General features: G+C 40.5%; 1 long non-coding RNA gene and 1 pseudogene across 1 annotated transcript; both read right to left on the minus strand.

The window, feature by feature from the left end:
- Positions 1 to 974: 974 nt before the first annotated feature.
- On the minus strand, positions 975 to 2,878 carry LOC145638216 (serine/threonine-protein kinase-like protein At3g51990 pseudogene; annotated as a pseudogene).
- Positions 2,879 to 22,381: 19,503 nt separating this feature from the next.
- On the minus strand, positions 22,382 to 23,740 carry LOC145638217 (uncharacterized). Its single transcript, XR_014114632.1, has 2 exons — positions 23,457 to 23,740; positions 22,382 to 22,957 (listed from the first exon to the last, which is right to left on the minus strand). It is a non-coding gene; the product is annotated as an uncharacterized LOC145638217 (long non-coding RNA).
- Between the last annotated feature and the right edge of the window lie 686 nt (positions 23,741 to 24,426).

Consider the following 24,426-nt stretch of genomic DNA (forward strand, 5'->3'; position numbering starts at 1 on the left):
TAATAAGTAGATAAAATCTAATTTTACTTTCTGCAACTCTTCAAACAAAGAAATTGATCCGCTATATCAAATCAATTGTTAGCTTAGCTTATAAATAAAGGTTTTTGAATCAGTTGTCAATGCACACAAGAGAGGTAGAAATTTTAGGATAATAATAACCATCCAAAGACTAGAGATTGCTAACTTGTTGTATAAGTAACAAAATCATCCAAGTTTCATAACCAAAGTAAGCAAACTCAATGATTTTTATGTTTTATAGAACAATGCTATATTATCAAATTTCTTAGGGAGTAATATTTAGTATGTCCTATATCATCACTTAGGTAAGTTTGATTATTATAGAATTAAGGTCTTGTTCTCATCGGATTATTTTCAGTTCAGTTCAATCAATGATAACAAGCCCTAACTTGTTTAATTGGGAAATCTTGTTATACATATTATTGAGAACTATATTCATCTATCTTAAATAAATTTTAAAAATTACTCGAAATATAAAGTATTCTTAAAAGAACATTTTGTATGATCATCATATTTATGCTTATTACTTGAAATATAAAAGAACAATATTATCGACGAAAATAATCCCGGTTACATATCGAGTTTCACCCTATACAAAAAAAACAAATAAATAAATAAACTAATGTACTTGTAGTTAACATCTTCATGGCATCTAATTCCATCGTGACTTATGAGGATTGGGAATAATTGGGATGATTATGAATTTATAACTTTAGGAGGGAAAAGGTGTTTAAAAACAAAAAAGTAAAGCATGTACTGTAATAAAGAGAGAGTATAATTAATGATACAATTCATAAATAAAAGTGTAGTTGAACTGCTAAAGCAGACACTAATGTAACAATAATTGAGACAAACATGTTGGTCCAATCCAATTCATATATCTCCTCCTCTACTAGAATCTTTGACTACTATTACTACTAAAGCAGTTTATACTTACAATAAAACAGACTTCAATATTCACATAAAAATCATATCTTATCAAATTAAACAAATATTAGTACAGCTATTATTACACAAATCAAAGTTACCAACATACTTTCTCCTACTTAATTAAATCAAGTTAAATTATAGTATTAGCTTTCTAATTTGGGAGTCTTAGTTAATTTACTACTATTACATTTTACTAATAATGGAAACACTTCTACTTCCTTCTCATTTGTATTCTTCACCCTATTACCACTATATAACATACTCATTGACCTTGATTTACTTAATCTCACAGAAGATATTTTTACTGTTACTTTAGCTGCTCTCCCTTTTACCACAACCATATTATTATTATTATTATTATTATTATTATTACCACTGTTAATCTCATCAATAGTTACTGCTTCTGGTCCCACCTTTGCAATTTCCCTAAACGCACCAATTGATTTTGACCTTGATCTTGATCTCACCGTTGAATGTCTGCCACGTGTAGTGATCTCATCATCAGTCAAATTGTCAACATTGGATCCTTTTTTCCTTATTCTAGTGGGACCAACCTTCATTCTACTCTCCTCCCAATCACTACCGTCGAACTCATCCGACGGCTCTAGTCTCTCCACGCGCCTCACGCGCCGTCGCAAACTACCCAAAACAGGAAACCCCTCAACTTTAACCCTCCTATAAACCTTCTTCAAACAATCAACAATCACCGTGACAGGTGGCCGTTTCTCAGCCGTTGATCTCACACATCTCGCCGCCAACAATCCCAACTCTCTCACCACCGTCTGATCAACCCTACCCCTAATCCGACGGTCCAAAATCCCTGCATACCCACAAGACTTAATCAACGGTAAAGCCCAATCCACAATCGACGGTGGAGAATACTCCACGTCAATCGCTTTTCTCCCGCTAATAATCTCAAGCAACAAAATCCCAAAACTAAAAACATCACTCTTCGTGCTTAAATCACCCGGCGCAAGATAACATGGATCCAAATACCCCAACGTCCCCGCCGGTGGCGTGGACATCACGCGCACATCTGCCACGTGTCCTTTTATGGCCAACCCAAAATCACTCAACCTCGCATTCTCTCTCTCATCGATCAAAACATTGGAAGACTTTATGTCACGATGAATTACAGGCGGGTTCGATTTATTATGAAGGGTTCGAACCGCCTTAGCAATTTGCAGCGCGAATCGAACCCGGGTCAATAACGAAAGCGGTTTGTTATTTACGTGGAGGTAATCGTAGAGTGAGCCGTTAGGCATGTATTGAACAATAGGTAATAGGTTGTTATCCGGATCAACGGCGTACCCGATGAGGTTGACGATCCGACGGCTACGGATTGTGGAGAGAATGTTGAATTCGTTTTTGGAGGTTTCGGAGACGGAGGAGGTGGGTATTTTGACGGCGGCGATGAGGGAGCCGTTGTTGAGGACGGCAAGGTAGACGGCGCCGTGGGAGCCTTTACCGAGGAGGACACGTGGGGAGAAGGCATTGGTTGCGGAGTGGAGAGAGGAGTATGAGAAGCGTGTTAGCTTAATAGGGTTGGGTGATGAGGTGGAAGAAGAGGAGGTGGTGTTGTTGCAGGTGGAAATGGAGGAATGAGTGTTACAGAGGAAGCGCATTGTGTGAGAGAGAGATGAAGAGAGAGAATAATGGAGGAAGAAAAGAGAAAGGCAAAAGCCATTGAAGGAAAGAAATTATGAAAGAGAAAGAGAATGAGAATGAGAATGAGAATGAGCTTTTTTTTTGTTAAAGTGGCATGATGCTTGGGATTTTTACAGCTTTTTTATAATTATAATTAATTATTTTGGATTTATGATTTGAAAAAAGAGGTGGGAAATGGAGAATGCATGGAAGAAGGTAGAAGAAGAAGGAGAAGAAAATGGTGGAAATTTGAAAAATGGAAAAAGAATTTTGAGTTGGTTTAATTTATTTAATTTAGTTACGTATGAAAAGACGTGAGGCGGACGGTGATAATAAAGGTGACAAAGCTCTTTAATTGGGTGTGGGGTCATGCAACTCAGATTCTTGTGTCGTTTGTTATAATTTCCAAATATTTGTGAATATGGGTTACTATTTTAAACTCCTAGGTTAAGCTCGCTTTGAGAATACATCATGTCTGTATCTGATTATCGCTCGTGTTTGGAAAGCCATAAGGACGGGTGAGAATCGATTACATGATCTCCTAGAATCGGGAGAAAAGGTCTAACCACTTAATCTATTAATTTTGTAGGAGATAATCTTGCATTAATAGTAAAAATTTTAAGTGTTGTTTGTTGTAACCAAATTTCTAAATAATACTTGTACTCGTAATACAAAATTATTAGTGAAAATTGTAAATTATACTTTGATTATAACGGAAAATTATTTGCTATTTTTTCTCGTAAATTCAAAATTTTCTAACGGTTTTCTTACTGCAAATCCTTTACTACAACTTATGCCCCAATATAGCAAATGCCAAATAATGAAGCAGAGAGTATTAACTAATTATAAATATTTTTATAATTTACTATTTATACATAAAATCCTATAACGCCTAACTTGTAGGAAGTGATAGGGTTGTTCTAATAAAAGATAACTTTGTTTGAATAATGCTATGTACTCTATACATTACTTGTTGTTTAAAGATAGTTCAACTATTACATTTTATCTTATTACAAATAACTATACCGGGATATTGCATTCATGTTTTATTATATGTACGATTGAAAGACTCATGAATAAATTGACCAAATTTAAGAACAAAAATTGCCAAACTATCTAACCTAGCTATGTAGGTTTTAATCATTAGATCATAGTAAACACACTTGAATGTTAGAATTAATGAATTAAACATAATATGGAGTAATATAGTAATGTAAATTACATACATTATTCAATGTAAAATAAATTGGTTTCAAATTGTTTTTTTAAAAAAAAAAAATTTAAATGGTTTCTAATTACAAACAATACTTTGAAGATAGAATAAGTGAAGTTGATCCGGTCACCTCTTTTAATAAGTCTGAACTAATTAACTTGTTTAAAATCTAATACTTAGACTCAAATAGTATTATTGAATAATTTAACCTACCGAATTTGTTTATATTATTAGTTAAATTTATATGTTTTGTTGACCTATTAATTACTTTATCATACACTACTCTAGCTAATTCAAATGGAAGAATAGGATGGAATCGTTATTCTATCTTGAAAATGAAATAGCTCACGCAATCTACTTCATTATCTAATGGAATTGATCTAGTCTAATAACTCGGGTTAACTTTTTTAAAATCAAATTTAAACACAGAGTATCATATCAATCGTAATTTTTTACAATTTATATTAAACAAGTGTCGAAAAATACAAGTCTAAGTTTTTTTTGTTTTTTTAGGTGAAGTTCACACGTTGAATCAATAAATTAAGTTTGAGTCGGGATTAATTTTTGGCTTATTTATTTTTTGTCAAGATTAAGCATTCATTTTTTGTCCAAAAATATATTTTTTAAAATTTAAGTTGACCTTGTGAATTGTGCTAACCGAAAATGAGGCAAGTGAGAGGAAGCAAACTTGTTCTGATATGGCTGCTAATGCAAACAAACGAAACCTCGTAAACTTGTTCCTCAATGTTTAAGGATCATCATGTATGTCCAAATTCCATGTTCACCTACCCAAAATTATAATTATTTTCAATTAGAATGTTCACCTAATTTTCAGGCCAGGTGCTTAAAAGCATATTGTTTCGGGTGAAAACAATGGGACCTTGCCGAAGGTCCAATGATGTGGATGAAAACTGGTCCGGTCCAAATGATGCTGGGCCGAAGGTTTCCTGCACAGCAAACACACGTAAACTGGCCTCGGGGGTGGATCCGAGGAAGACCCCTCCGATACCGAAGTCAAACAGTGTTTAGAGAGAGAAAGCTATGCAAGAGATTTAATGCTTGAGGCTTTTATGTGAATGAATGACAAATGATGTAATTGAACGCTTTTATACCTTTGCATACAAAAAGAGGAGAACAATTGGGCCCCAAATAATCATTGGCTGACCATAACAATTTGGACCAATTGACTTATTGCTGACTTGGCTTGATTGGAGGCTTGGGCCTTGACCTTGGAATATTGGATCATTTAATGACTAGGCCCAATTAGCTTAATTGGACCCAAACAACTTGCCCCCCAGACCCGATTTGGAAGGATGACGGGTCGGGTTTGAATCCAATAAAAATGGAGAGAAGTAAATGATTTAATTAAATCAAAAGATTTAAATTTTAAACAGTCATTAACTAAATAACTGTAATTTGGATAATTAATGGGAAGTTGAGTGGATAATGGGCGGTTAATTAAGGGAGAGAATGTGTTTAACGGTTACTTAAGGAGGCGTTTAAGAGAGATTTAAACTCTTCGACCCTTGAAATTCCCTTTTCTGGAATTGTAAGGCCTGACTCGCATTCTTGCCTCATTTCTTCACCGATTCACACTTGAATTCTCGCAAAAACGCCATTTTTGCTTTGAAACCTCAGCGCAGTATCTCCGAATCCAAGTTCGACACTCAAATCCGCTACTCCAACTGACTTGACCGGCGCATTTCAACCATTTGAAGGTAAATTTCTTCGAGTTTCTCTTGATTTTCTTGCCCTTTTGAGAGAATTCCTCTTTTTCCCACTTTTCTTCTTCGAATTTGATTATGGCTCGAGGAAGAGGGCGTCAACCTGATCGACGGGGTCAGGCTAGGGACCCCCGAGATCGCGCCGATGTTTGGAACGGGGAACGAGCCGGAGAAGACCCGGAGAGGGGGATTCCGGCCGTTCCTCTGAATGTCGCGCCGCTCCGGCAGGACGCCAGGGTTGACGAGGCGAAGCGACCAGAGCAGGGAGAGCAGGCTAGACAGGCAGAGCAGGTAGAGGATTTGCCTACTGTGCTTTGGGACTTGCTCCCTGGACATGCTGAATGGCAAAATGCTGAAGCTCAGCAAGCCATGGTGAAAAATGCCCCTTATTCATGGTGGGTTAGGCATGCCGAAACCTATCGGTTTGCCGAACAAATAGAGTTGCACTACGGCATTTTCGAGGAGGATGGGTATTGGTGCCGAATGCCCCCGCCGACTGACAGGATTCACCGTCCCCCTCCTGGGTATATAGGGGTATACACTCGGCAACTACAGTATGGGCTTCGGTTCCCTCTGGATCCCTTCGTCAGGGATATTCTAATAAAGTACAGAATTTCTCTGTGCCAGTTAACTCTTGTCAGCATTCGGCGGGTAATGACCTATCTCTGGGTGTGCCGGTTTTTTGTCGTTGAACCGAATTTGCATTGCTTCCGAAGGATGCATCAGCTAGTGCAGAACACCCAGAGCGTGTACGGCAAGCACAAGTCTTCAGGCTGGTGGCGAATAGAGAGCTGCCCCCAATATTTGACTATGTGGCCGAACGACACTTCGGATAAGGATTGGAGAGGTCAGTGGATCTGGGTAAGGGTTCCCGCTGATCCGAAGCACCCTCATTTTTTCGAGGCCCCCCGATACCTCTCCAGGCCCAATCCGAACATGCAGGATCTGGGTCCCGAAGACCCTAATGCCACCCGACACCCCAGCTTTGAGCAAATGAGCTTCTTCGGGAAGCAAGAGAACCATGGGGGAACTGGCCGAATGAGATTCCTCCCGACCAGATGGCTTCCAGATAACCATTACGTCTTCCAAGAGAAGATGTTGGCGGTTGTCGGCCTCAGCCGAAAGCATAGAGGTGGTAAGTATCTTCAGCTGGGGCCGAGGACTTGCTCTATTTATTTATTTTTTGCTTATTTTTAATGCCCATTCCTTCAGTCTAACCTTCGTCCTGCCCTTTTAGAGCTGAGCGAAGCTACTTCGGGTATTGACTACAATCGGCTTGGGGTGAATGCTGAACGAGTCATCTTAGACCGGTCTCCAGTGATCACAGCTCCGAAGAACTGTCCGTTGCATCTACACTCAACGGGTCTTCAGATCGAGGCTGCCGCAGATTACACCAAGCAGAAGCCTTGGTGGGAGAAGCGCGACCCCCTCAGGCCCTTATTACCCAAGGAAGCACAAGCTGCTCGGACAGCCGAAGACGTGTCCCGAGCGATTGACTCCTTGGAAGGAGGTGTAGGGACGTCTGGTGGTGCCGAGCGGGGTACCTCTGCATCCGGAGCTCAGCCGAGGGTTTCGGTAAGCTCCTTGTCTTTTGCCTTGCTTGTTTTTTGTTTTTTTTTGTTTTTTGTTTTTTTTTTTACTCACACCTTGCTGCCCCCCATTTCTGCAGTCCGAGGGAGGGAGCGAAAGGAGAGAAGGGAAAGCACCTGCTCGTCCTGAAAACTCATCTTCGTCTGAATCTGAAGAAATGGACGAACAACCCCTGGCCAAGAGGAGGAGGAGGATAGCAGTGCTGGGGCCTCGTCAGTTTCAGACGGGGATGATGCCTACTGGGGGCATCCATATCAGGGAGCCTGATGAAGGTAGACGCTCGTCGAGGGCTCCCCCTCCGCCAGAAATTCCGCCTCCTCAAACCCCTCCTCCACCTCCCGAAACTCAAGAGATGGAGGTGAACCAAAGAACTCCTGATCCGAAAGGGGGGGTTCGAGGACACTCTGCTGAAGATGCTGAGAAACCAATAGCTGAAGGTTTTTCAGATGACATTGATAGGGAGGTTGACGCTTTGCTTCGTCAACCTAATCTGGGGGAGGAAGAAGAGGAGGTCATTGTTGCTGACCCCGGTAGAGATCAGCTGGGCTCTGCCGAAAGGGAAAAAAGTGCTGAGCCCGAGAAGGCTCAGGAGGTTCCTTCTTCTTCCTTTCCGTCCTTCCAGACGCTGAACTCTGGAGACCTGGGTTTCTCGGCCCCCCGCATCACAGTCCCTGAATCTGTCTGGGAACGTATTTGGGGCCAGAACCGTGAAGGAGCTGCAGGTTACTTCGGCGACCTCACTGGTATGTCGGAGGTGGACCGAGCTAGGGTGTGGTCGCTAAAGGCCACTGCTGGAATGGGAGAATCCAGCCAAAGGGTCCCTGACCCTACCAGAGACAACCAGCGCTTGCTGATGCAGGTACTTAACCGTTTAGGTTTTTTTTTTATTTTTTTTATTTTTTTATTCAGCTCTTTTTCTCTTCTTCTCTTTTAATGATGTGCTCCTGCAAACAGGTTGTGCACAATCAGACTCTTACTGTAGAGCTGATAGACACCCTTCAAGACAAGCTAGAGCATGCCTGGGAGGATGCCAAGATCGCCCAAGAGGAGGCGAAGTTGGCAGAGCTGAAGCAGCAAGCTGCTGAGGCCCTTCAGACCTTCTGCCACGCCATGGAAACTAAGGTCTTCCCTACTCTGATGGCCGGGGAGAGGGTCATCAATGAGTTGGGGGCTTTTGACATCCCTAGTTTCAGGGCGGCTATCTCGCGCCGAATTGCTGCCGAGGCTGGAAGGCCTTGAATCCAGCAGGATGGCCGCTGGAGAGGCTCATCAGGCCAGAGACGCTCAACTCTCTGCTGCCCAAGCTGCTGCTAAGGGCAAGGACCAAAAGCTGAAAGAACTGGAAGATCAGCTGAAGGTTAAGGGAGACGAGCTGACCCAGGCCAGGGCCGAGACTTCCAATATCCAGCTGGAGCTTAACGAGCAGAAGACTTCTTCATCCAAAATCTCAGAAGAATTGGAAAAATCTAGACAAGATTTGGAGGAGAGTCGAAAGAAGCTGGCTGATGCTGAAGCCTTGCTCCAAGTCCACCTCTACACCCAAGAAGAATATGAAATGGGTTTAGGGTGGCTCGGAGGTTGGCTCTCCGTGCTGAGCCTTCGCTGGATTGGGCTAAGTGCGCGCTTTGGGTTCAGGATCCCGAGGATCCACACATGAAGTATCCTACTCCTGCTGAGTATGAAATCCTTCAGGCTGAAGCAGCCGAGGAGGAAGCTGAGCGACAGGAGTTGGAGGCTGAACAGCGAGCCGCTGATGCCCAGGCAAGAGCCCAACCTGCCTCCTCTGCTGCTGGAACTGAGACTGCTCAGGGGCCAGGCACTGCTGACCAGCCTGACCCTCCGGCTGAAGCATAGGAAATCGGGCAGTCGTCTTCAGAGTCTTGCGGATCGACGTGTGCTTAACTTCAGACTTGCCGCTTTCTGAATCTCTTTTTGCCTTATTTTTTTGCTTCAACTTGCCTTGATGTACAAACAGTTTATTTTTGTTTCTGTACGTATTTCGGCAGCTGTTATTTTCCGCTTGTGGGCGGCTGCCGATATAATCTTTTAGTTTGCTTGAACATTTGAACTTTGTAGCTCGTGATACGAGCATGACTTCGCATTTATGCAATTGACATTTTTCTCATACTACTTTGCTTTGAACTTGCATTTTTTTTTTCCGCTAAGTACAAAGCTTCAGCTTAGAGGTGTCAGCTGAGGCAGTCTGCACTTGTTGTGCTTCTTGCCCTCCAGAAATTTGAGGACTTGCTCTTCGGATTTCTGAGATTATTCTCATCTTCCTTTTCTATTTTCTGCCAGTTTATGCTTTTGCTCTTGATTTTCTGTTTACCTTGAAAATGGATATCTCAAACATAGGACCAACTGAAGGCAGTATTTTAGATAATGACTATCTGGGATACAAGGCTCAGTTAAGGCAACATCCCAGATTTGTCCATGGACTCATTGCCTTGCAGAACAAGCCTTACTGAGGTTTTCACCCCAGCTGAATGACTAGAGTTCTTTAAAAAGGCGATTTTATCGGAAATTCGAAACCTGGTGCTCTGAGGGCGAAGGTTTCGGACAGGGCCGAAGGAAACCCTTAGAGAGTAGATAGCGTAAAGAAAAAGCGGATGAGTAAAAACTGCAAAAGTTTGTAGAAAATGGTGGCTCTGAGGACTTTCATTAATAATAAAAAATGTACTTACAAAGATTGTCCTGCCCCGAGGGGTTTACACATGATATTTTTTAAGTACATCAGCGTTCTAGTGATTTTTCAGTTCAGTTCCATCTAACTGCCGAAGCCTGTATGTTCCCGGCTAAATCTCGTCATAGACTTCATAGGGTCCCTCCCAGGCAGCTGAGATCTTCCCGTGAATTCGGTTTTTCTGTACCGCCGCAGCGTTCCGAAGGACGAGATTCCCAATTTTGAGGGGCCTTGCCTGGACTCTTCGGTTATAAAATTTGCTGATCCTCTGCTTGTATGCAGCCATTCTGACTCGAGCCGATTCTCTTACTTCCTCAAGGAAATCAAGAGATTCCTTCATAAGTTCCTCATTCTCGGCTGAGAAGTGGTGCACTCGCAGGCTTTCAGTACCGATCTCCACTGGAAGAACGGCTTCGGCGCCATACACCAATTCAAAGGGTGAGTGGCCCGTTGCCTCTTTTTCGGTTGTCCGAAGGGACCAGAGGGTTCCTGGGAGCTCCTCCAGCCACTTGGACTTTTGGTCCTCTACCCTCTTTTTGAGGGCATTCAGGATCTGCTTATTTGCAGCTTCGGCCTGTCCGTTACTTTGCGGGTGACATACCGCTGAATATGCCAATTTGATGCCGAACTGATCTGTATACCGCTTCAGCGGTAGATTATCGAATTGTCTTCCATGGTCAAAGACAAATACTTTCGGGATGCCGAAACGAGTGATGATATTTGCCAGATAAACTTCCTAACAGTTTGCTCAGTAATGTTCAAGGCTGCTTCGGCCTCAATCCATTTACTGAAATAGTCAACACCGACTATCAGCCATTTTTTCTGGTATGCGGCATCCGGAAATGGGCCAAGGATATCCAATCCCCATTGAGCAAATGGAAGTGGATTCAGCACAGGCTGAAGCTCTTGGGCTGGCTGATGGATGACTGGTGCGAATTTTTGGCATTTTTCGCATTTTCTGACCAGTTCCTTAGCGTTTGAGATCATGGTGGGCCAATAGTACCCCACCCTTAATGCTTTGTGGGCCAAGGTCCTTCCCCAATGTGGTTCCCACAGATGCCGAGATGGATTTCCCGAAGGATATAATCTGCATCCGTCGGTCCCACGCATTTCAGTAATGGGGCTGAGAAGGACTTCCTCAGCAGCTCCCCGTTGAGGACAATGAACCTTGAACCAGTTCGCTTCAATTTGGAGGCCAAAATTCTGTCTTCGGGAATTTCTCCCCGAAGCTTGAAAGCTAGGATGGGATCCATCCAGCTTGGCTCTTGGTCAACGCAGCACACTTCAGGTGCTTCGTCGACACTTCTTTCTCGGTGCACCTCCACATAAACGGATCGGTTTAGCTCAGTGATAGTTGAACTAGCGAGTTTGGAGAGTGCATCGGCTTGAGTATTCTGACCCCTTGGGATCAGCTGAACTTCGAAAGTTCTCAGCTATAAATAATTGATTTGATCTTGGCAAGGTATGATATCATTGAGGGCTCTTTGGCCTCGTAGCTGTCACCAATCTGATATGCAACTAGCTGAGAGTCTGTCTTCAGACAAACATGTTCGGCTTCCAGCGAGATGCACAATTCTAGGCCGGCAATGGCCGCCTCATATTCGGCTTCGTTATTCGAAGCTTTGAATGAAAATTTTAGTGCGTACTCGAAGGACTTGCCTTCAGGAGAGGTTATGACCACCCCTGCCCCCGAACCGTTCACGGTGGAGGATCCATCCGTGAACACGGTCCAAGTTTTCTTTTCATCATCTAGCGTTTCCTGGTACGAGCATTCGGCCAGGAAGTCCGCCAGAGCTTGAGCCTTTATGGCTGCTCTCGGCTGGTAGCTGATGCTAAACTCTGTGAGCTCGAAAGCCCATTTGGCCAGCCTACCAGATTTTTCAACTTTGTCGAGAACCTTTTCCAGTGGCTGATCAGTCAAAACCACTATCTGATGACAATCAAAATAGGGTCTTAACTTCCGAGCGGCTACCACCACTGCATAAGCAACTTTTTCAAGTAAGGGGTAACGGGTCTCGGCATCCGTCAGAGTGTGACTGACGAAGTAGATCGGTTGCTGAACCTTATTTTCCTCCCTCAGCAGCACTGCACTGATGGTGGCTGGGCTGACAGCCACGTATAAGTACAGGGATTCTCCCTTCACTAGGCTAGCCAGCGTTGGGAGTTGAGCCAGGTGCTCCCGAAGCTGCTTGAAGGCTTCTTTTTGCTCGTCTTCCTAGACGAGTTCTTTTGTTTTCGGGAGTTTCAGAGCTTTGAAGAAAGGTAACCCCTTATCCGAGGCCCTGGAGATGAACCTCGAGAGGGCTGCCATTCTTCCGGTGAGCCGCTGAACATCCCTCTTTGTTTTCGGATCGGGAAGATCGAGCGCTGCCTGCACCTTGGCGGGATTGGCATCAATCCCTCTTTTGCTGACCATGAACCCAAGGAATTTCCCTGACTTCACGCCGAAGACACACTTCTTCGGATTCAGCTTCATCTGGTGCTTTCTTAAGGTGGCGAAAGTTTCTGCCAGGTCCTTAACATGGTCTTCATCTTTTTTGCTCTTGACGATTGAATCGTCAACGTAGACTTCCATGTTTCTGCCTTTTTGCTCGGCAAAAACTTGATCCACCAATCTTTGGTATGTTGCCCCCGCATTTTTCAATCCGAAGGGCATCATTTTGTAGTTATACACCCCGGCGTTCGTGACGAATGTCGTTTTTGCTCGGTCGTCGGGATGCATGAAGATCTGATGATACCCAGAAAATGCGTCCATGAAACTAAGCAAGGCATGGCCACTTGTCGAGTCGACTAGCTGATCGATCCTCGGCAAGGGATAAAAATCCTTCGGACATGCCTTATTTAGGTCCGTGAAGTCAACGCACATTCTCCAGGTGCCATTTGCCTTCTGAACCATCACAACATTAGCCAGCCATTCTGGATACTGACAAGGTTCGATGAAGCCTGCATCCACAACTTTTTGACCTCGGCTGCGATGTCTCGGTTCTTATTTGCGGAGTAGTCCCGCTTCTTTTGCTTAACTGGTCGACACGTGGGGTCGACATTAAGCTTATGGGAGATGAGGTTTGGACTTATCCCGGGCATGTCAGCTGCCGAGAAAGCAAACACATCTCGGTTGTCCCGAAAGAGTTGGATGAGTTCAACGCGGACTTTTGGATCAAGATCCAATCCGATTGTAACGCATTTTTCGGCGTCTCCTTCGGTCAACTCGACCGTTTCGGTCTGATGGTCCAGCTCCATTGCCGTGGGGCTGGACTCCTCATTTTCTGGCCTGCTGTCTATGTCAGCTGGAGTTCCAGAATTTTTCTTTTTCGGTTGGCTCTCTGAGTCTTTCGGCTCAGATGATGAGCTAGCCTTTTCTTTTCCTGGCCCTTTTTCTTTGGCCAGGTCTCCTTGAGCCGAAGCACTTAGGCCTTTCGGCTTCTTCGCGCTCGGCTGATTATCTCTCTCCTCCTCATCCTCGTCGTCCTCTTTTGTACGACTGGTGGACGGCTTGAGGTAGTTGCACCTTCGGGCCTCCTTTTGGCTGCCCTTGATCCTTTCGGGGTAGCCGGCATCCTAGACATAGATCATCAGCTGATGGTATGTCGAGACTACCCCTTAGATCTCGTGAATAATGGGTCTCCCCATGATCACGTTGTACACGTAAAGAGCATCGATGACCAAGAATTCGGTCATGACGTTTCTGGCTGCCTCATCGCAGCCGATGGTGACAGGAAGTGTTACCTTCCCGTCTGGATAAGTTGAGGCCCCGTTGAATTCGGATACCGGGTAGGGTACCGGCGTGAGGTGCTTGGGCTTTAGCTTAATTTGATTGTAGGCCTTTCGGAACAGAATGTTTGCTCCACTGCCGCCATCAACAAGAACCTTGCTGACGTCGTGGTTGGCCACCGTGGCGATAATCACAAACGGATCTTCGTGAGGGAACGTCACCCCTCGGCAGTCGGCGGCTGTGAACGTCATGTTCGGCACCGGCGACTGAGGAGGCTAAAGGCTGGCGTTGTTCACCTGATGGGTCAGAGCCCTAAGGTGACGTTTGTGTTCTCTCCGAGAGCATATTCCTCCCGAGATCACATTAATTGGAGGGAATTTTCCCTCCGCGTTTTTGCTGTTCTTTCGGGGGAAGTCGAGGTCTTGCCGAGAGTCCTTTTCGGATTTCTCAGCCTCTTTTTTCTCGCGGTGATCCGCGATGTATTTTTTCAAGTATCCCTTCCGAACCATATCTTCAATTTGGTCCTTCAGCTGGATACACTCTTCAGTGTTGTGTCCCGGTGATTCATGGAACTCACACCACTGATTTTTATTTTTGCGCTGATACCACTCGGGGAGTGATCTCGGCTTCCTATAACTCCGCTCTTCCTTCGTCACGCTGTAGATCTTAGCGCGCGGGAGGGTCAGCGGAGTATAGGATTCATATCTGCCTGTGAAAGGAGCAGATTTTTCCTTCTTTAGTTCGTTGGCCAAAGATTGTTCTGAAGCTTTTGCCTTTCCTTTCGCTTTCTGGCCTTGGCCTTCAGACGTTTGTTTTTGCTTCCCACCCTCGGATTGGGGTTGGGATTTTGTTTTGTTCCACTCTTCGGCTCGGATGAATTTATCCGAGGCGTTCAGAGCCTCCTCCAGGGTCTGCGGGGTGTGCATGACCATGAAGTCTAGGAACTTTCCAAGCTGAAGGCCGTTCTGCATTGCAAAAACGGCTAGCCCTTGGTCCAGCTGAGAAACGCTGGATGACTCGTTGCTGAAACGAGTCAGGTAGTCTCGGAGACTCTCGGTCTCCCCTTGCTGTAGGCCCATGAGCTCTGCAGTGGTCTTCTCTCGGCGGTTTGCCGTGGAGAATTTGCTCTTGAACTTGGTGGACAAGTCGTCCCACCCCGTTATAGAGCCTTCCTTTACTCCCTTGGAGATCCACGCTTGCGCGACCCCCTTGAGAGTGGTGGGAAAGTACTTGCACCAGGTCGCTTCGGACCTGGGGCAAAGATGCATGTGCCCCTCATAAGAGGCAATATGGTCCTTCGGGTCCAAAGTTCTATCGTATGTAATGTGCGACGGAATTTTAACCGTCGGCACATGCTCTTCCAGAATCCATTGCTCGAATGGAGAACTGGTGGGAAGCATCACGGCCTTGCCTTTGTTCCTAGCCGAAGGGACCGCGCTCCGCCCTCTTAGAGAGGTAGGAGTGGTTTTCGTCCCTGGCTGGGAAGTTCGGGCCTCGGCTGCGGGAAATGAGAGGCGATTATGCACACTCGGTTCCCTGCCGCCGAGTCGGTCGAGAATGCTTCGGCGAACAATCTCAGGTTGCCCTCGGCGGTCAGTTTCCGGCCGAGAGGCTGAGCTGCTGCTCTTGTGAGTTTCTGGCCGAGAGGTAGAGGATTCTTTAAAAAAGTGAGGGTTCTTTTTCCTCTCTCTTTTAGTCCTCCAAGTGTCCTCTTCCCATTCTTCCAGCTCCCTGAAAGAAGGAGGCTTTCCCCCCTCTCGGTCAACCTTCCTCCGCTGATGCCTGGTATGCGGAGGAGTTCGGTCACGATGTGGGGGCATATTTTGTGCCCTCATCGCCTCCATGAGCACCGCGAGTGCTCTCGCCACTTCTTCCGAGCTGGGCCCCGTTAAAGGGGTCCTCGGCTGAGTGTGAGAGTGAGAGCGGATGGTCAAAGGTTGACTTTGGGGCACCGATTGAGTCCTACGATCGGACTGACTTCTGTTAGACCGAGGAGGGCTTGGTCTATGATGAGAGTTGTGAATTACAAGGGATAGGGAATCCTCCCGGTATGATCCTCCCCCCGAACTGGCACCCTTAGAAGAGTTCCGGTCCGGCGAAGGTGAGGGTGTAGGAGTCTTAGGCCTTTCGCCCGCTCCTTGACTTAGTCTCTTGTTCTTGCGGTTCTTAGCCATTGCTACTAAGATTTTTGCAAGATGATTTTGATTGGCTTAAAGATTTTTTTGAAAGTCTTCCCCACAGACGGCGCCAAATTGTTTCGGGTGAAAACAATGGGACCTTGCCGAAGGTCCAATGATGTGGATGAAGACTGGTCCGGTCCAAATGATGCTGGGCCGAAGGTTTCCTGCACAGCAAACACACGTAAACTGGCCTCGGGGGTGGATGCGAGGAAGACCCCTCCGATGCCGAAGTCAAACAGTGTTTAGAGAGAGAAAGCTATGCAAGAGATTTAATGCTTGAGGCTTTTATGTGAATGAATGACAAATGATGTAATTGAACGCTTTTATACCTTTGCATACAAAGAGAGGAGAACAATTGGGCCCCAAATAATCATGGGCTGACCATAACAATTTGGACCAATTGACTTATTGCTGACTTGGCTTGATTGGAGGCTTGGGCCTTGACCTTGGAATATTGGATCATTTAATGACTAGGCCCAATTAGCTTAATTGGACCCAAACACATATTATTTCTAAGCTTAGAGCTCTAAAAGTCAACTTATACAGTGGTATGCTACAATAAAAACACAACTTTTAAATTTGTATTGTGAAACTAAAATAAATAACTACTTCTAATTCACCTCAAGTAGTCAAGTGTAAGTAGATTTGATTATTGGACTTTTGAGTGAGTTTAATAATATTATTCTAGCTATCTCAAATTTCATATAGCTTTAGATTATTTTCAAGTTAGATAGATTACACTATTATTTCACAATTCGCTAAAACTTAGGTTTTGTTATGCATAAGCAAATTTCTAATACTAATGGTAAAAATGATGATTATGATAATAGTGACTTAGTCGAAGCCTATCATAAAGATCCGTAACCAAATGTCCCTAAAATTGAACGTTTCACCTTCCTATTCGAAAATTGAAGTTGATAACAATCATCAAATTATTAGATAAGGAAATATCTTATGACTTCGTACCTATTTGATTTGGTAAAGCATATTGCAAGTACATAGAAAGTGACATTAGATTGAACAAATTGCATTCCGTTTTAGATTATTGGTAAATGGAAAGGTTTCATTCATTCTCTCCTTTAATTGAATGGAATTGAAAGATACATTCCAACTACTTTGAAAAAATGAACACTAATTTGTTCTTCTATTGTGAACTTCGACAACTTGTCTAGAAATAGTTGGGCTTCACAAATTAGTCACAAGTATCATGGATAATCGTTTTGGGCCTACTACTTTGTATTTTGGTGTTTGGAAGATTCAGATTTTATAATTGATTATTTGCTAATAATGAATAATTTTTTTTTTTTAAAAAAGACTTGATTATGTAGTTTTGTGGCCCAAATTTTGGGATGGGCATGGCCCACAAATTGGGCTTTTTCTGCCCAAATTTGGTTTTGACTATATTCATTATAGGCTCCGAAAAGGCTTCACTAGCCTAGCATGATTTGACTAAATTTGTGCACAAATATTTTGTCTAAAAAATAAGGACAAATTCAGATTCTTGACTTGAAACGGGCCACCCAAATCTCATGTTAGATACGCATCTTAGAGCAGCGGCAGCGGATGCTTAAATTTATCTGCTTGCAATATACTCCTTTAGTTTTTTATTTAAATGCATTACTTGAAAATTTACACTATTCATATATTAATTAACTTAATTTTTTATTATTATTATAGAATTCAAAAATATGATAATGTATTATATTGTTGGATTTGTTACAATGTCTACTTTTATAATACAATTTTTTTAAAAATAATTTTTACTAATATTAACTTAAAGATATTGATGGTCAAACTTTTGCCTCAAAAGCTTGTAGCTAGCTAACCTGGAAAAAATTAATAATTGCTAGTTGGAACTACTTGGCTCTAGCAAAGCCATGTAGTTTCACATACTCAAATACATTTGTTGGTTGCATGCGGATTAACTTTGACATTTTGCTTTATCCGTACATTTTTTTTTCTTTTTAAATGAAACTATAACACGAAGAAGTAATATGTGAGAGTGAAGGATAACTAAGTGATGAGCCTCCCTCCCAATTTTAAGAGATCTTAAAATTGATTTTCACCCCGCCCTTTGTGACACTCTAAACACCAAAAAAACGAAGAAGTAATATTTAGATGCAAAATGTGTTATAAATGCAACTATTAAAATAAAAGGCTTAAAGCCCAATTCAATATAACGATCAATAATGGGCTACTCCTATTTATTTAGAACTCAAGAGTCCGTACTTTAAAGCATGTAATTAGCCTAACATCAACCATCATAATTCCTAAGTACATTAGTACACCATCATGTTGTAAGTGCAATTCATTAGCCCAATATCAATTGTTAACCAAGACTCCAAGAGAAAGGCTTGAAGATGTCATGACATTACTATGTAGTAATCACATAAACTGATAAACACATTAGTAGTTTAGGACAGTCCAACACTATCATTTTACGAAGTACTGATTAGAATCATTAGATCATACTGTATGTATCAAGTTAGGTCTTCTAGAAAAAAAAAGAACGCCTTTTTTTTTTTCTTTTTTCTTTTTTTCTTTTTTGGTTGAGAGGCCGTTTCATACTTCATAAACAGAAGGGTCGATGATAGACTTGTAATATTATTATTATGAGGTTGTTAGTTATTTCATGATCTGATCCAAAGTTGATCAGAGTTGAATGATCAATTTGCTACCTTACTTAACCTAGCTATAAGCCTGTAACCCTACTCCGTATTATCTTCTCTGGATATATATCACACCATTTAACACTAACCAAATCCATGTACAAAATAATTACTTCGTGTTTGGGTCCAATTAAGCCTAATTGGGCCTAGTCCATAAATGATTCAATTCCAAGTCCAAGGTTAAGGCCCAAGCCTCCAATCATGCCAAGTCAAGCTCAAGTCAACGGCCCAGTCAACATGGTCAGCCCATATGACTCTAAGCCCATTTCTCCTTATCATGCTAAGGTATAAAAGCCTTCAATTACATCATTTATCAGACATTCACATATAGCCTCAAGCAATTGATACTCTTGCATAACTCTCTCTCCTAAACTCCTCTCAATATATGCATTGTTTGGCTACTAACTTGGGCGTCGGAGGCTCCGCCCCGGGGTCCACCCCCGGGGCTCGGGGTTCATTTTGCAGGTCCATTCAAGGCCCAAATTTGAGGTTCTCAGGCACCCCTTCAAGGCCCGGTTAGCTCATTTTTTGCTGAAACACTTCGTAAAGTAATTAAAGTCTAATAAATTCTTATTATCTATATAAAGCTGACATGTCTTGACTTTGATGCTAATCAAATAAGTTACTTTGATTTTTTTTTTTAATTTTTACTTCAGACAAAAAAAAGTCATGTGATATGTTCTTAGATTTATTGTCACGGTCCAAGAGTTTGGACCCCAAAATGTGCGGCGTTCTCTAGCCTTTTGGAGGCAAGAACGCTAGCCTTGAGCGGAAGAGGGACTTGTGACGGCCGATACTTCAAGGCGGGCACAAGCAGGTCCGAACCATGAGTTCTTAATACATCAAGTTGGTTTGGAGGGGGCTATTATGCAAGTAAGACACAATATCTATAAAGGTCTAACAACAAACAAGCATAAAAGCAAAGCAACACTTGGTAGAAGGCTTAAGATTTCATTAATCATTCACCCTCTAAAGAGCTTTTATTTTATTACAAGGAGAATCGTTACTTAACACTGAACTGACAGTAACACAATGATGGGACCTCAAACTAAGAAAATTTAAACTAAACTCTAAGAAAGCATCTAAAGGGAATCTAATACATCAAAAGGAGTTGGATTTCAACATGTTGTTAGATTTATTTCAAAGTATAGTTATCAACTCCTTTTTTTTTTTTAATGAATTTTGTCAATTAAAATATTTAAATTTGTGCATTGACAAATACGCTGAAAAACTATGTTAAATATAGAGAAACGGAGGAATTATATAATATGCAAATACCCATACTTTGGAATTTGGATTGAATTATGGGCTAATATTCTTCAACCCAAAGGCATGAAAAAATACATATGAAATACCCTTTAAACCATGCAAAACAACAACACCACACACCTGTTAGATGTTGGTGCCCTCAACTCCAAATTAAGAGCCATGTCATAAGCACCCCCACATCCACACCCAAGTCAACTAAATGATCATACTTCGACGTACTACTATATACTTACTCAACTAACTACCAGTTACTTTATTGGGAGTAGTTAATGACTTCATAATTTCACTTACAATAATAATAATGTTAATGGTGTATGCGTGTGTTTACTTGATGATTAACTTATATTAACCTCAATCTTAAGTTTTGTCAATGTCAATTTCCACAATTATATTGAGTGGTAAACCTCGCTTTGAATTACGTATGCCACTTTTACAACTTTTTATAACGTGTATCTTGCAACTTGCATGGTCTACTTTCTTATTGTACCTTCAAATAGTGATTATATAGTTTGTCACTTTATATAAGCCATAAGCAATCTTGTCCATGAGTAATTGAATGATGTTACAACAAATAAACCTTGTATGAATTTGAGATTGTATAACACGGTCTAAAAATAAATTAGTTAATCGATATGTTGTTATAATGAATAGATGAGTAATATATACTACGAAGTACTAAGTAAATTGTTACATGATTCGGAATTTAATTTTATATCTTGAGTATACACCCACCGTATCATCTCCTTTTAAAAAGTTTAATCAACCAAGTAAACTAAGAGTCTGTTCTCTTACGTTGAAATTCAGTTCAGTTCAGCTCAGCTCAGCTCAGTTCAGTTCAGTTCAGTTCAGTTCAGCTCAGCTCAGTTCAGTTCAGTTCATTTCAGTTCAGCTCAACTCCTAATAATTTCCTTCTCTTATAAAATATTCATTTCAGTTCAGTTCAGTTCAGTTCAGCTGAGTTCAGTCAATGAGAACAGGCCCTACGTCATGGTATTTTAGCAATTACGTTCTATTTACGTGGTAGGAAGTTGTTGCTAGTGCTAGTAGACACACTTTGCACACGCAATTCACTTCTGACGCCTTGGATGCCAAAGTTGTAACACTATTTTTTGACTAAATTGTTAATCACACAATCACTAACATTGTCCAATATAATAAGAAAAATTAGGGTCCATTAGTTATAACTAAATAAATTAAAGCAACCTAGAATTTCATCCGATCATATGTTATATCAAAAGTAGCTTTATGATACATTAATAACGAAATTGGCGCCTCATCAATCATCATTCTACCAAAGCAACCTATAATTTTTTAACTACTCTATGATTTATTTAATTAATTAACCATATACTACATTAAATCTTGATTATTTTAATTCCATCCAATCTGCTGATTGTAATCGCTATCATTATCATCTTCAAATCATAATCAAGCATGTTCTCTGCAGAAATAACGGGAAAGGGTACTTCACACGTTCACAATCATGATTAATTACTATTCTAATCAAACAACATGCCATTTTTAATTTTCATTAGGTTACAAGTTACACTAACCAATGTGAAAATAATACTTTCATTAGTTTCATATCATCTATTTTTTGTTACGTATAATTTTATGTGGCTTTAAACAAGGTTAATGGCGCCTATTAAGCGACATGATTACTCTTTAGACCACCTTTACTAAAATTATCAACAAATTAAAGATCCTTAATTATTATTCAATTGAGATAATCTAGGGTATTGTTATGGGAAACACTCTGTGTTTGATAATGCAATAAGCAAAGATACGAAAATGGAGATATGAATGATATATATAATTGAACGCAATGCAACTAGCTAGTTTGTAAGATTATCTTCTACCTAGCACACTAATCGATCTTACATACTCAAAATGAAGTTATTATTTCGATATAATAAAAATGTACACTAAGTAGTATGCATTATTTCTATTATCGCATGTACCTAAAACAAGATGCATCAAAAAATAAAATGTTTCTATCATTCAAAAATAATATTGCAAGTATTAAAAAATGGAAGTAATAAATGATATCGACAGAATAAACTCCACATACAAGCCATGTACTAATCAATAAATTACGATGTTAGGCTAAAACAACTTAGGTCGATGGGAGCAAGCATGGTCGGAGCCATGTAGTGGTTATGTGGAGAATATAGATGATAATCGAGAAGTTCAATATATATTATAGTTTTTGTTTGAATTTTCTTACTAGTACTCTTCTACGTACAATAATATTATGCAAATTGTCAAAAAAAAAAAAAAAAAAAAATATTATGCAAGCAATTAATAATGACAATTTAGCTAAGTTTTGTATACACACCTTATTAATTTAGCATATATATGTTATTTGCGCTCATTAGAGAGAAGCATGGGTTAGATAATATGCATGCATAATGGCACGTTAATCCATATCCCATGCAACCAAATGAGTACAACAAATACCCCAACCCCTAAAATAAAAATAAATAAATAAATAAAATTTTAAAAAATGAAGAAAAAGACAGCTGAAATTATAGAATCCATTGGTTTAGATATATAGAAAAAAAAAAACTCAAAATTCGGATTCCCATACATATACAATACGTTATCAAGGGCTCAAGGTGTTTCATTCATTTTTTGAACCCAAAAAAAAAAAAAAAAAAAAAAAAAAACACCCACAAAAACATATTTGAGGGAGCAAGCTTAGCTAGATGATAATGATATTAATAGTAATACTATAATAACTATATATTAAAATTAAAATTATGATTTATAATACTATGATAATTGATAGAGATGTTATTAATGTCAACTAGAGACCTCTTCCAAAAGCTTATACCTTCTCACCTTATTTCTAAAAACATGTTTGATAACAGCTGGACCACCACCACCACCATTACCGTTACCACCACTACTTCTACTACTACTACTTGAATTATTGGTATTGTTGGATAATTCTTCAGACTTAGTCCTCCTTATCTTTTCATTATCATTTTGCCCTGAGCCTCCTCTTCCGTTGACGATCCTTTTACGGGCCGAAGGCGATCGAGTGTCGCCCCCGGCCGGCTTCTTAATTGGGCTTGTGGGTTGTAAGCTTTTCGCCCCGATACCGGTCCTCGGCCCACCAACATGGTTGTTGATGAACCTCTTATTGGGAGTCTTGGCTAATTGGTTGTGGTGATCTTGTGAAGAAGGAGAGTTTGATGTAGTAGTTGTTGTTGTGGGAGTGAGAGTGTCTTGTTGATGATCATTATTATTCTTTTGAATTAGGCACCAATTGCATACTCTATATGACTCCGCTTTTGGGTATAGATTGCTACAATACCTATTCCAATAATTCCCAAATAAAAGGTTAGAATTAATGAACAAATTAATTTATTGGATTTAATCAATTAATGTGCTCATACTTTTTGATAAGATCTAGCTCTAATCAATGGAATAATGAATTTAAAGTAAACTTAATATTGATTCAAAATAAGTTGTTTATATTGATCAAAATTCAAAACCCAGTTAAAATTTAATATATTTCATGATTTATTATTTATTTATTATTTATTTATCATTGTCTTTTGTGACTATCTCAGTTCTGAACTACTAACTTATAAATAATATAAATTTTGTAGTTGATTAAGATCAATAAAACTAGTTTTCACTGGCTATTATAAAGATTAGCACTTCAAAATAGATAGATTTTTTTTTTTTGATAGAAAATCTTTTCGTTTTAATTACGATACTGATAGAACCGGCCGACAAGTTAATAAGTAAGGGTCGAATCCACAACGAGATAGATAAAATAGTCAAAAAGAGGCGATGGGAAAACATACCTATGTTGAGATCTGAAATGACAAACTTTGCAACGAAAGAGCTCATAAGAAAGGCCATGGTCACCACACATGCAACATTCATAATTATGTGTTTTGGTTGTCATCATCTTCCTCGTATGATCATTTGATAGAGAACAAACGCAAAATAATGAGATAATTTATTTTTAGAGAGAGAAAGAAATAGATTTTTAGAGAGAGAAACTGAAGAGAATAAGTGGGTAGGCAGTCCTCCACACACGAAGCTTAGCTCCTCACACGGCATTTTATTGCCTTAAATTCATTCATTTCATTTATTTATTTATTTATTTTTTTAATAAAAGTAAAATAGACTTTATTTAAATACTAAAATTAGATCATTTTCCGTGTCCCGTGTATGAAAAGTTATAATATAGTACATTAGTACTATAATTATAAGAACTATAGTGTATATAATTTTAATATAATTATTTTGGGAGTGTCGGGACCCAAAAAAAAAAAAAATAGAAAAAAAAATAAATAAAAAAAACGTAGTGTATGGGGCAGGGAGTGATGGCAACATTCTTTTGTTAGTAAATTGCTTAGAAAAATGGTGGTTGTTTGAATTGACAATGATGTCAACATCATCAAAATTAAATAATTTTGGACAATCTAAAGTTTTCCACATGAGAGAAAGTTTGAGGGAACTTCGTTTTCATTTTAGTTGATGATGATTTATTTGTCTAATTGGATGAATGAAATTAAAGGGACACGTAATGACAAGACAAATTGGCTAAACGTCTCAATAATTTCGGTCTCAATTATGTAGGTGGTGATCGACTTGTTGAAGTTTCCTTTATATATTAAAGTATAAGCATGTAATATATATAATTCACTTTAATAGGACAAAAGGAATAGAGAAACTATCATCTTTAAATATTTAATAATCTTGTTAAATTGAGCGTAAATTGTTGGAATAAGCCTTAAATCAATATGTCACTTCGAGTGAATGAAT

The sequence above is a fragment of the Chenopodium album genome, chromosome 7 (assembly GCF_948465745.1).
Source record: "Chenopodium album chromosome 7, dcCheAlbu1.1, whole genome shotgun sequence".
Lineage (NCBI taxonomy): Eukaryota > Viridiplantae > Streptophyta > Magnoliopsida > Caryophyllales > Amaranthaceae > Chenopodium > Chenopodium album.